This window comes from Macaca mulatta, chromosome 2, assembly GCF_049350105.2.
Source record: "Macaca mulatta isolate MMU2019108-1 chromosome 2, T2T-MMU8v2.0, whole genome shotgun sequence".
Classification (NCBI taxonomy): Eukaryota; Metazoa; Chordata; class Mammalia; order Primates; family Cercopithecidae; genus Macaca; species Macaca mulatta.
Window position 1 is genome coordinate 69,991,455 of NC_133407.1, and position 14,109 is coordinate 70,005,563.

The following is a 14,109-nucleotide window of genomic DNA, read 5'->3' on the forward strand; positions in this document are numbered from 1 at the left end:
CCCTAAGACAGTTCTTGTGGAATTGGCAAAGTGATATTTGGAAGCCCATAGAGGGCTATGGTGAAAAAGGAAATATCCTCAGATGAAATCTGGAAAGAAGGTTTCTGAGAAACTGCTTAGTGTTCTGTTAATTCATCTCACAGAGTTACATCTGTATTTCGTGCATCTCTTTGCTAGCCTTATATCTGTGGAACCTGAGAACAGATATTTCGGATCCCTTTGAAGACTATAGGGCCAAAGGAAATATCCTCCGATAACAAAGAGAAAGAAGCTTTCTGAGAAACTTCTTTGTGTTCTGTGAAATCATCTCACAGAGTTACATCTTTCCCCTCAAGAAGCCTTTCGCTAAGACAGTTCTTGTGGAATTGGCAAAGTGATATTTGGAAGCCCATAGAGGGCTGTGGTGAAAAAGGAAATATCCTCAGATGAAATCTGGAAAGAAGCTTTCTGAGAAACTGCTTAGTGTTCTGTTAATTCATCTCACAGAGTTACATCTGTATTTCGTGGATCTCTTTGCTAGCCTTATTTCTGTGGAATCTGAGAACATATATTTCGGATCCCTTTGAAGACTATAGGGCCAATGGAAATATCCTCCGATAACAAAGAGAAAGAAGCTTTCTGAGAAACTTCTTTGTGTTCTGTGAAATCATCTCACAGAGTTACATCTTTCCCTTCAAGAAGACTTTTGGTAAGGCAGTTCTTGTGGAAGTGGCAAAGTGATATTTGGAAGCCCATAGAGGGCTATGGTGAAAAAGGAAATATCCTCAGATGAAATCTGGAAAGAAGCTTTCTGAGAAACTGCTCTGTGATGTGTGACTTGCACTCACAGACTTACATCCGTATATCGTGGATCTCTTTGCTAGCCTTATTTCTGTGGAATCTGAGAACCGATATTTCGGATCCCTTTGAAGACTATAGGGCCAAAGGAAATATCCTCCGATAACAAAGAGAAAGAAGCTTTCTGAGAAACTTCTTTGTGTTCTGTGAAATCATCTCACAGAGTTACAGCCTTCCCTTCAAGAAGCCTTTCGGTAAGGCAGTTCTTGTGGAATTGGCAAAGTGATATTTGGAAGCCCATAGAGGGCTATGTTGAAAAAGGAAATATCCTCAGATGAAATCTGGAAAGAAGCTTTCTGAGAAACTGCTCTGTGATGTGTGACTTGCACTCACAGAGTTACATCTGTATTTCGTGGATCTCATTGCTAGCCTTATTTCTGTGGAATCTGAGAACAGATATTTCGGATCCCTTTGAAGACTATAGGGCCTAAGAAAATATCCTCCGATAACAAAGAGAAAGAAGCTTTCTGAGAAACTTCTTTGTGTTCTGTGAAATCATCTCACAGAGTTACAGCTTTCCCTTCAAGAAGCCTTTCGGTAAGGCAGTTCTTGTGGAATTGGCAAAGTGATATTTTAAGCCCATAGAGGGCTATGGTGAAAAAGGAAATATCCTCAGATGAAATCTGGAAAGAAGCTTTCTGAGAAACTGCTTAGTGTTCTGTTAATTCATCTCACAGAGTTACATCTGTATTTCGTGGATCTCTTTGCTAGCCTTATTTCTGTGGAATCTGAGAACAGATATATCGGATCCCTTTGAAGACTATAGGGCCAAAGGAAATATCCTCCGATAAAAGAGAGAAAGAAGCTTTTTGAGAAACTTCTTTGGGTTCTGTGAAATCATCTCACAGAGTTACAGCTTTCCCCTCAAGAAGCCATTTGCTAAGACAGTTCTTGTGGAATTTGCAAAGTGATATTTGGAAGCCCAAAGAGGCTATGGTGAAAAAGGAAATACCCTCAGATGAAATCTGGAAAGAAGCTTTCTGAGAAACTGCTTAGTGTTCTGTTATTTCATCTCACAGAGTTACATCTGTATTTCGTGGATCTCTTTCCTAGCCTTATTTCTGTGGAATCTGAGAACAGATATTTCGGATCCCTTTGAAGACTATAGGGCCAAAGGAAATATCCTCCGATAACAAAGAGAAAGAAGCTTTCTGAGAAACTTCTTTGTGTTCTGTGAAATCATCTCACAGAGTTACAGCTTTCCCCTCAAGAAGCCTTTCGCTAAGACAGTTCTTGTGGAATTTGCAAAGTGATATTTGGAAGCCCATAGAAGGCTATGGTGAAAAGGAAAATATCCTAAGATGAAATCTGGAAAGAAGCTTTCTGAGAAACTGCTTAGTGTTCTGTTATTTCATCTCACAGAGTTACGTCTGTATTTCGTGGATCTGTTTGCTAGCCTTATTTCTGTGGAATCTGAGAACAGATATTTCGGATCCCTTTGAAGACTATAGGGCCAAAGGAAATATCCTCCGAAAACAAAGAGAAAGAAGCTTTCTGAGAAACTTCTTTGTGTTCTGTGAAATCATCTCACAGAGTTACAGCTTTCCCATCAAGAAGCCTTTCGCTAAGACAGTTCCTGTGGAATTGGCAAAGTGATATTTGGAAGCCCATAGAGGGCTATGGTGAAAAAGGAAATATCCTCAGATGAAATCTGGAAAGAAGTTTCTGAGAAACTGCTTAGTGTTCTGTTAATTCATCTCACAGAGTTACATCTGTATTTCGTGGATCTGTTTGCTAGCCTGATTTCTGTGGAATCTGAGAACAGATATTTCGGATCCCTTTGAAGACTATAGGGCCAAAGGAAATATCCTCCGATAACAAAGAGAAAGAATCTTTCTGAGAAACTTCTTTGTGTTCGGTGAAATCATCTCACAGAGTTACAGCTTTCCCCTCAAGAAGCCTTTCGCTAAGACAGTTCTTGTGGAATTGGCAAAGTGATATTTGGAAGCCCATAGAGGGCTATGGTGAAAAAGGAAATATCCTCAGAAGAAATCTGGAAAGAAGCTTTCTGAGAAACTGCTTAGTGTTCTGTTAATTCATCTCACAGAGTTACATCTGTATTTCGTGGATCTGTTTGCTAGCCTGATTTCTGTGGAATCTGAGAACAGATATTTCGGATCCCTTTGAAGACTATAGGGCCAAAGGAAATATCCTCCGATAACAAAGAGAAAGAATCTTTCTGAGAAACTTCTTTGTGTTCAGTGAAATCATCTCACAGAGTTACATCTTTCCCCTCAAGAAGCCTTTTGCTAAGACAGTTCTTGTGGAATTGGCAAACTGATATTTGGAAGCCCATAGAGGGCAATGGTGAAAAAGGAAATATCCTCAGATGAAATCTGGAAAGAAGCTTTCTGAGAAACTGCTTAGTGTTCTGTTATTTCATCTCACAGAGTTACATCTGTATTTCGTGGATCTCTTTGCTAGCCTTATTTCTGTGGAATCTGAGAACAGATATTTCTGATCCCTTTGAAGACTGTAGGGCCAAAGGAAATATCCTCCGAAAACAAAGAGAAAGAAGCTTTCTGAGAAACTTCTTTGTGTTCTGTGAAATCATCTCACAGAGTTACAGCTTTCCCCTCAAGAAGCCTTTCGCTAAGACAGTTCTTGTGGAATTGGCAAAGTGATATTTGGAAGCCCATAGAGGGCTGTGGTGAAAAAGGAAATATCCTCAGATGAAATCTGGAAAGAAGCTTTCTGAGAAACTGCTTAGTGTTCTGTTAATTCATCTCACAGCGTTACATCTATATTTCGTGGATCTCTTTGCTAGCTTTATTTCTGTGGAATCTGAGAACAGATATTTCGGATCCCTTTGAAGACAATAGGGCCAAAGGAAATATCCTCCGTTAACAAAGAGAAAGAAGCTTTCTGAGAAACTTCTTTGTGTTCTGTGAAATCATCTCACAGAGTTACAGCTTTCCCCTCAAGAAGCCTTTCGCTAAGACAGTTCTTGTGGAATTGGCAAAGTGATATTGGGAAGCCCATAGAGGGTTATGGTGAAAAAGGAAATATCCTCAGATGAAATCTGGAAAGAAGCTTTCTGAGAAACTGCTTAGTGTTCTGTTAAGTCATCTCACAGAGTTACATCTGTATTTCGTGGATCTCTTTGCTAGCCTTATTTCTGTGGAATCTGAGAACAGATATTTCGGATCCCTTTGAAGACTATAGGGCCAAAGGAAATATCCTCCGATAACAAAGAGAAAGAAGCTTTCTGAGATACTTCTTTGTGTTCTGTGAAATCATCTCACAGAGTTACAGCTTTCCCCTCAAGAAGCCTTTCGCTAAGACAGTTCTTGTGGAATTGGCAAAGTGATATTTGGATGCCCATAGAGGGCTAAGGTGAAATAGGAAATATCCTCAGAAGAAATCTGGAAAGAAGGTTTCTGAGAAACTGCTTAGTGTTCTGTTAATTCATCTCACAGAGTTACATCTGTATTTCGTGGATCTCTTTGCTAGCCTTATTTCTCTGGAATCTGAGAACAGATATTTCGGATCCCTTTGAAGACTATAGGGCCAAAGGAAATATCCTCCGGTAACAAAGAGAAAGAAGCTTTCTGAGAAACTTCTTTGTGTTCTGTGAAATCATCTCACAGAGTTACAGCTTTCCCCTCAAGAAGCCTTTCGCTAAGACAGTTCTTGTCTAATTGGCAAAGTGATATTTGGAAGCCCATAGAGGGCTATGGTGAAAAAGGAAATATCCTCAGATGAAATCTGGAAAGAAGCTATCTGAGAAAACGCTTAGTGTTCTCAGACTTCCACTCACAGAGTTACATCTCTATTTCGTGGATCTCTTTGCTAGCCTGATTTCTGTGGAATCTGAGAACAGATATTTCGGATCCCTTTGAAGACTATAGGGCCAAAGGAAATATCCTCCGATAAAAGAGAGAAAGAAGCTTTCTGAGAAACTTCTGTGTGTTCTGTGAAATCATCTCACAGAGTTACAGCTTTCCCCTCAAGAAGCCTTTCGCTAAGACAGTTCTTGTGGAATTGGCAAAGTGATCTTTGGAAGCCCATAGAGGGCTATGGTGAAAAAGGAAATATCCTCAGATGAAATCTGGAAAGAAGCTTTCTGAGAAACTGCTTAGTGTTCTGTTAATTCATCTCACAGAGTTACATCTGTATTTCGTGGATCTCTTTGCTAGCCTTATTTCTGTGGAATCTGAGAACATATATTTCGGATCCCTTTGAAGACTATAGGGCCAAAGGAAATATCCTCCGAAAACAAAGATAAAGAAGCTTTCTGAGAAACTTCTTTGTGTTCTGTGAAATCATCTCACAGAGTTACAGCTTTCCCCTCAAGAAGCCTTTCGCTAAGACAGTTCTTGTGGAATTGGCAAAGTGATATTTGGAAGCCCATAGAGGGCTATGGTGAAAAAGGAAATATCCTCATTGAAAACTGGAAAGAAGCTTTCTGAGAAACTGCTCTGTGATGTGTGACTTGCACTCACAGAGTTACATCTGTATTTCGTGGATCTCTTTGCTAGCCTTATTTCTGTGGAATCTGAGAACAGATATTTCGGATACCTTTGAAGACTATAGGGCCAAAGGAAATATCCTCCGATAACAGAGAGAAAGAAGCTTTTTGAGAAACTTCTTTGTGTTCTGTGAAATCATCTCACAGAGTTACAGCTTTCCCCTCAAGAAGCCTTTCGCTAAGACAGTTCTTGTGGAATTGGCAAAGTGATATTTGGAAGCCCTTAGAGGGCTATGGTGAAAAAGGAAATATACCCAGATGAAATCTGGAAAGAAGCTTTCTGAGAAACTGCTTAGTGTTCTGTTAATTTATCTCACAGAGTTACATCTGTATTTCGTGGATCTCTTTGCTAGCCTTATTTCTGTGGAATCTGAGAACAGATATTTCGGATCCCTTTGAAGACTATAGGGCCAAAGGAAATATCCTCCGATAACAGAGAGAAAGAAGCTTTTTGAGTAACTTCTTTGGGTTCTGTGAAATCATCTCACAGAGTTACAGCTTTCCCCTCAAGAAGCCTTTTGCTAAGACAGTTCTTGTGGAATTGGCAAAGTGATATTTGGAAGCCCATAGAGGCTATGGTGAAAAAGGAAATACCCTCAGATGAAATCTGGAAAGAAGCTTTCTGAGAAACTGCTTAGTGTTCTTTTATTTCATCTCACAGAGTTACATCTGTATTTCGTGGATCTCTTTGCTAGCCTTATTTCTGTGGAATCTGAGAACCGATATTTCGGATCCCTTTGAAGACTATAGTACCAAAGGAAATATCCTCCGATAACAAAGAGAAAGAAGCTTTCTGAGAAACTTCTTTGTGTTCTCTGAAATCATCTCAGAGAGTTAGAGCTTTCCCTTCAAGAAGCCTTTCGGTTAGGTAGTTCTTGTGGAATTGGCAAAGTGATGTTTGGAAGCCCATAGTAGGCTATGGTGAAAAACGAAAAATTCCCAGATGAAATCTGGAAAGAAGCTTTCTGAGAAACTGCTTAGTGTTCTGTTAATTCATCTCACAGAGTTACATCTGTATTTCCTGGATCTATTTGCTAGCCTTATTTCTGTGGAATCTGAGAACAGATATTTCGGATCCCTTTGAAGACTATAGGGCCAATGGAAATATCCTCCGATAAGAAAGAGAAAGAAGATTTATGAGAAAATTCTTTGTGTTCTGTTAAATCATCTCACAGAGTTACAGCTTTCCCTTCAAGAAGCCGTTCGCTACGACAGTTCTTGTGGAATTGGCAAAGTGATATTTGGAAGCCCATAGAGGGCTATGGTGAAAAAGGAAATATCCTCAGATGAAATCTGGAAAGAAGCTTTCTGAGAAACTGCTCTGTGATGTGTGACTTGCACTCACAGACTTACATCCGTATATCGTGGATCTCTTTGCTAGCCTTATTTCTGTGGAATCTGAGAACCGATATTTCGGATCCCTTTGAAGACTATAGGGCCAAAGGAAATATCCTCCGATAACAAAGAGAAAGAAGCTTTCTGAGAAACTTCTTTGTGTTTTGTGAAATCATCTCACAGAGTTACAGCTTTCCCTTCAAGAAACCTTTCGGTAAGTCAGTTCTTGTGGAATTGGCAAAGTGATATTTGGAAGCCCAGAGAGGGCTATGGTGAAAAAGGAAATATCCTCAGATGAAATCTGGAAAGAACGTTTCTGAGAAACTGCTTAGTGTTCTGTTAATTCATCTCACAGAGTTACATCTGTATTTCGTGGATCTCTTTGCTAGCCTTATTTCTGTGGAATCTGAGAACAGATATATCGTATCCCTTTGAAGACTATAGGGCCAAAGGAAATATCCTCCGATAACAGAGAGAAAGAAGCTTTTTGAGAAACTTCTTTGGGTTCTGTGAAATCATCTCACAGAGATACAGCTTTCCCTTCAAGAAGTCTTTCGGTAAGTCAGTTCTTGTGGAATTGGTAAAGTGATATTTGGAAGCCCATAGAGGGCTATGGTGAAAAAGGAAATATCCTCAGATGAAATCTGGAAAGAAGCTTTCTGAGAAACTGCTCTGTGATGTGTGACTTGCACTCACAGAGTGACATCTGTGTTTCGTGGATCTCTTTGCTAGCCTTATTTCTGTGGAATCTGAGAACAGATATTTCGGATCCCTTTGAAGACTATAGGACCAAAGGAAATATCCTCCGATAACAAAGAGAAAGAAGCTTTCTGAGAAACTTCTTTGTGTTCTCTGAAATCTTCTAACAGAGTTAGAGCTTTCCCTTCAAGAAGCCTTTCGGTTAGGCAGTTCTTGTGGAATTGGCAAAGTGATATTTGGAAGCCCATAGAGGGCTATGATGAAAAAGGAAATATCCCCAGATGAAATCTGAAAACAAGCTTTCTGAGGTACTGCTTAGTGTTCTGTTAATTCATCTCACAGAGTTACATCTCTATTTCGTGGATCTCTTTGCTAGCCTTATTTCTGTGGAGTCTGAGAACAGATATTTCGGATCCCTTTGAAGACTATAGGGCCAAAGGAAATATCCTCTGATAACAAAGAGGAAGAAGCTTTCTGAGAAACTTCTTTGTGTTCTGTGAAATCTTCTCACAGAGTTACAGCTTTCCCTTCAAGAAGCCTTTCGGTAAGGCAGTTCTCGTGGAATTGGCAAAGTGATATTTGGAAGCCCATAGGGGCTATGGTGAAAAAGGAAATATCCTCAGATGAAATCTGGAAAGAAGCTTTCTGAGAAACTGCTCTGTGATGTGTGACTTGCACTCACAGAGTTACATGTGTGTTTCGTGGATCTCTTTGCTAGCCTTATTTCTGTGGAACTGAGAACAGATATTTCGGATCCTTTGAAGAGTATAGCGCCAAAGGAAATATCCTCCGATAACAGAGAGAAAGAAGCTTTTTGAGAAACTTCTTTGTGTTCTGTGAAATCATCTCACAGAGTTACAGCTTTCCCCGCAAAAAGCATTTTCTAAGACAGTTCTTGTGGAATTGGCAAAGTGATATTTGGAAGCCCATAGAGGGCTACGGTGAAAAAGGAAATATCCTCAGATGAAATCTGGAAAGAAGGTTTCTGTGAAACTGCTTAGTGTTCTGTTATTTCATCTCACAGAGTTACATCTGTATTTCGTAGATCTCTTTGCTAGCCTTATTTCTGTGGAGTCTGAGAACAGATGTTTCGGATCCCTTTGAAGACTATAGGGCCAAAGGAAATATCCTCCGATAACAAAGAGAAAGAAGCTTTCTGAGAAACTTCTTTGTGTTCTGTGAAATCATCTCACAGAGTTGCAGCTTTCCCTTCAAGAAGCCTTTCGGTAACGCAGTTCTCGTGGAATGGGCAAAGTGATATTTGGAAGCCCATAGAGGGCTATGGTGAAAGAGGAAATATCCTCAGATGAAATCTGGAAAGAAGCTTTCTGAGAAACTGCTCTGTGATGTGTGACTTGCACTCACAGAGTTACATCTGTATTTCGTGGATCTCTTTGGTAGCCTTATTTCTGTGGAATCTGAGAACAGATATTTCGGATCCCGTTGAAGACTATAGGGCCAAAGGAAATATCCTCCGATAACAGAGAGAAAGAAGCTTTTTGAGAAACTTCTTTGTGTTCTGTGAAATCATCTCACAGAGTTACAGCTTTCCCCTCAAGAAGCCTTTCGCTAAGACAGTTCTTGTGGAATTGGCAAAGTGATATTTGGAAGCCCATAGAGGGCTATGGTGAAAAAGGAAATATCCCTAGATGAAATCTGGAAAGAAGCTTTCTGAGAAACTGCTTTGTGTTCTGTTAATTCATCTCACAGAGTTACATCTGTATTTTGTGTATCTCTTTGCTAGCCTTATTTCTGAGGAATCTGAGAACAGATATTTCGGAACCCTTTGAAGACTACAGGGCCAAAGGAAATATCCTCCGATAACAGAGAGAAAGAAGCTTTTTGAGAAACTTCTTTGTGTTCTGTGAAATCATCTCACAGAGTTACAGCATTCCCCTCAAGAAGCCTTTTGCTAAGACAGTTCTTGTGGAATTGACAAAGTGATATTTGGAAGCCCATAGAGGGCTATGGTGAAAAAGGAAATATCCTCAGATGAAATCTGGAAAGAAGCTTTCTGAGAAACTGCTTACTGTTCTGTTATTTCAGCTCACAGAGTTTCATCTGTATTTCGTGGATCTCTTTGCTAGCCTTATTTCTGTGGAATCTGAGAACAGATATTTCGGATACCTTTGAAGACTATAGGGCCAAAGGAAATATCCTCCGATAACAAAGAGAAAGAAGCTTTCTGAGAAACTTTATTGTGTTCTGTGAAATCATCTCACAGAGTTACAGCTTTCCCCTCAAGAAGCCTTTCGCTAAGACAGTTCTTGTGGAATTGGCAAAGTGATATTTGGAAGCCCATAGAGGGCTATGGTGAAAAAGGAAATATCCTCAGATGAAATCTGGAAAGAAGCTTTCTGAGAAACTGCTCTGTGATGTGTGAATTGCACTCACAGAGTTACATGTGTATTTCGTGTATCTCTTTGCTATCCTTATTTCGGTGGAATCTGAGAACAGATATTTCGGATCCCTTTGAAAACTATAAGACCAAAGGAAATATCCTCCGATAACAAAGAGAAAGAAGCTTTCTGAGAAACTTCTTTGTGTTCTCTGAAATCATCTAACAGAGTTAGAGCTTTCCCTTCAAGAAGCCTTTCGGTTAGGCAGTTCTTGTGGAATTGGCAAAGTGATATTTGGAAGCCCATAGAGGGCTATGATGAAAAAGGAAATATCCCCAGATGAAATCTGAAAACAAGCTTTCTGAGGTACTGCTTAGTGTTCTGGTAATTCATCTCACAGAGTTACATCTGTATTTCGTGGATCTCTTTGCTAGCCTTATTTCTGTGGAGTCTGAGAACAGATATTTCGGATCCCTTTGAAGACTATAGGGCCAAAGGAAATATCCTCTGATAACAAAGAGGAAGAAGCTTTCTTAGAAACTTCTTTGTGTTCTGTGAAATCTTCTCACAGAGTTACAGCTTTCCCTTCAAGAAGCCTTTCGGTAAGGCAGTTCTCGTGGAATTGGCAAAGTGATATTTGGAAGCCCATAGGGGCTATGGTGAAAAAGGAAATATCCTCAGATGAAATCTGGAAAGAAGCTTTCTGAGAAACTGCTCTGTGATGTGTGACTTACAATCACCGAGTTACATATGTATTTCGTGGATCTCTTTGCTAGCCTTATTTCTGTGGAATCTGAGAACAGATATTTCGGATCCCTTTGAAGTCTATAGGGCCAAAGGAAATATCCTACGATAAAAGAGAGAAAGAAGCTTTCTGAGAAACTTCTTTGTGTTCTGTGAAATCATCTCACAGAGTTACAGCTTTCCCCTCAAGAAGCATTTCGCTAAGACAGTTCTTGTGGAATTGGCAAAGTGTTATTTGGAAGCCCATAGAGGGCTATGGTGAAAAATGAAATATCCTCAGATGAAATCTGGAATGAAGCTTTCTGAGAAACTGCTTAGTGTTCTGTTAATTCATCTCACAGAGTTACATCAGTATTTCCTGGATCTCTTTGCTAGCCTTATTTCTGTGGAATCTGAGAACAGATATTTCGGATCCCTTTGAAGACTCTAGGGCCAAAGGAAATATCCTCTGATAACAGAGAGAAAGAAGCTTTTTGAGAAACTTCTTTGTGTTCTGTGAAATCATCTCACAGAGTTACAGCTTTCCCCTCAAGAAGCCTTTCGCTAAGACAGTTCTTGTTAAATTGGCAAAGTGATATTTTGAAGCCCATAGAGGGCTACGGTGAAAAAGGAAATATCCTCAGATGAAATCTGGAAAGAAGCTTTCTGAGAAACTGCTTAGTGTCCTGTTATTTCATTTCACAGAGTTACATCTGTATTTCGTGGATCTCTTCGCTAGCCTTATTTCTGTGGAATCTGAGAACAGATATTTCGGATCCCTTTGAAAACTATAGGGCCAAAGGAAATATCCTCTGATAACAAAGAGAAAGAAGCTTTCTGAGAAACTTCTTTGTGTTCTGTGAAATCATCTCACAGAGTTACAGCTTTCTCCTCAAGAAGCCTTTCGCTAAGACAGTTTGGAAGCCCGTAGAGGTCTATGGTGAAAAAGAAATATCCTCAGATGAAATCTGGAAAGAAGCTTTCTGGGAAACTGCTCTGTGATGTGTGACTTGCACTCACAGAGTTACATCGGCATTTCGTGGATCTCTTTTCTAGCCTTATTTCTGTGGAATCTGAGAACAGATATTTCGGATCCCTTTGAAGACTATAGGGCCAAAGGAAATATCCTCCGATAACAAAGAGAAAGAAGCTTTCTGAGAAACTTCTTTGTGTTCTGTGAAATCATCTCACAGAGTTACAGGTTTCTCTTCAAGAAGCCTTTCGGTAAGGCAGTTCTTGTGGAACTGGCAAAGTGATATTTGGAAGCCCATTGAGGGCTATGGTGAAAAAGGAAATATCCTCAGATGAAATCTGGAAAGAAGCTTTCTGAGAAACTGCTCTGTGATGTGTGACTTGCACTCACAGAGTTACATCTGTATTTGGTGGATCTCTTTGCTAGCCTTATTTCTGTGGAATCTGAGAACAGATATTTTGCATCCCTTTGAAGTCTATAGGGCCAAAGGAAATATCCTCCGATAACAAAGAGAAAGAAGCTTTCTGAGAAACTTCTTTTTGTTCTGTGAAATCATCTCACAGAGTTACAGCTTTCCCCTCAAGAAGCCTTTCGCTAAGACAGTTCTTGTGGAATTGGCAAAGTGATATTTGGAAGCCCATAGAGCGCTATGGTGAAAAAGGAAATATCCTCAGATGAAATCTGGAAAGAAGCTTTATGAGAAACTGCTCTGTGATGTGTGATTTCCACTCACACAGTTATATCTGTATTTCTTGGATTTCTTTGCTAGCCTTATTTCTGTGGAATCTGAGAAAAGATATTTCGGATCCCTTTAAAGACTATAGGGCCAAAGGAAATATCCTCCGATATCAAAGAGAAAGAAGCTTTTTTGAGAAACTTCTTTGTGTTCTGTGAAATCATATCACAGAGTTACAGCTTTCCCTTCAAGAAGCCTTTCGATAAGGCAGTTCTTGTGGAATTGGCAAAGTGATATTTGGAAGCCCATTGAGGGCTATGGTGAAAAAGGAAATATCCTCAGATGAAATCTGGAAAGAAGCTTTCTGAGAAACTGCTCTGTGATGTGTGACTTGCACTCACAGAGTGACATCTGTATTTCGTGGATCTCTTTGCTAGCCTTATTTCTGTGGAATCTGAGAACAGATATTTCGGATCCCTTTGAAGACTATAGGGCCAAAGGAAATATCCTCCGATAACAGAGAGAAAGAAGGTTTTTGAGAAACTTCTTTGTGTTCTGTGAAATCATCTCACAGAGTTACAGCTTTCCCCTCAAGAAGCATTTCGCTGAGACAGTTCTTGTGGAATTGGCAAAGTGATATTTGGAAGCCCATAGAGAGCTATGGTGAAAAAGGAAATATCCTCAGATGAAATCTGGAAAGAAGCTTTCTGAGAAACTGCTCTGTGATGTGTGACTTGCACTCGCAGAGTTACATCTGTATTTGGTGGATCTCTTTGCTAGCCTTATTTCTGTGGAATCTGAGAACAGATATTTTGCATCCCTTTGAAGACTATAGGGCCAAAGGAAATATCCTCCGATAACAAAGAGAAAGAAGCTTTCTCAGAAACTTCTTTGTGTTCTGTGAAATCATCTCACAGAGTTACAGCTTTCCCCTCAAGAAGCCTTTCGCTAAGACAGTTCTTGTGGAATTGGCAAAGTGATATTTGGAAGCCCATAGAGCGCTATGGTGAAAAAGGAAATATCCTCAGATGAAATCTGGAAAGAAGCTTTATGAGAAACTGCTCTGTGATGTGTGATTTCCACTCACACAGTTATATCTGTATTTATTGGATTTCTTTGCTAGCCTTATTTCCGTGGAATCTGAGAACAGATATTTCGGATCCCTTTAAAGACTATAGGGTCAAAGGAAATATCCTCCGATATCAAAGAGAAAGAAGCTTTTTTGAGAAACTTCTTTGTGTTCTGTGAAATCATATCACAGAGTTACAGCTTTCCCTTCAAGAAGCCTTTCGATAAGGCAGTTCTTGTGGAATTGGCAAAGTGATATTTGGAAGCCCATTGAGGGCTATGGTGAAAAAGGAAATATCCTCAGATGAAATCTGGAAAGAAGCTTTCTGAGAAACTGCTCTGTGATGTGTGACTTGCACTCACAGAGTGACATCTGTATTTCGTGGATCTGTTTGCTAGCCTTATTTCTGTGGAATCTGAGAACAGATATTTCGGATCCCTTTGAAGACTATAGGGCCAAAGGAAATATCCTCCGATAACAGAGAGAAAGAAGGTTTTTGAGAAACTTCTTTGTGTTCTGTGAAATCATCTCACAGAGTTACAGCTTTCCCCTCAAGAAGCATTTCGCTGAGACAGTTCTTGTGGAATTGGCAAAGTGATATTTGGAAGCCCATAGAGAGCTATGGTGAAAAAGGAAATATCCTCTGATGAAATCTGGAAAGAAGCTTTCTGAGAAACTGCTCTGTGATGTGTGACTTGCACTCACAGAGTTACATCTGTATTTCGTGGATCTCTTTGCTAGCCTTATTTCTGTGGAATCTGAGAACAGATATTTCGGATCCCTTTGAAGACTATAGGGCCAAAGGAAATATCCTCCGATAACAGAGAGAAAGAAGGTTTTTGAGAAACTTCTTTGTGTTCTGTGAAATCATCTCACAGAGTTACAGCTTTCCCCTCAAGAAGCATTTCGCTGAGACAGTTCTTGTGGAATTGGCAAAGTGATATTTGGAAGCCCATAGAGAGCTATGGTGAAAAAGGAAATATCCTC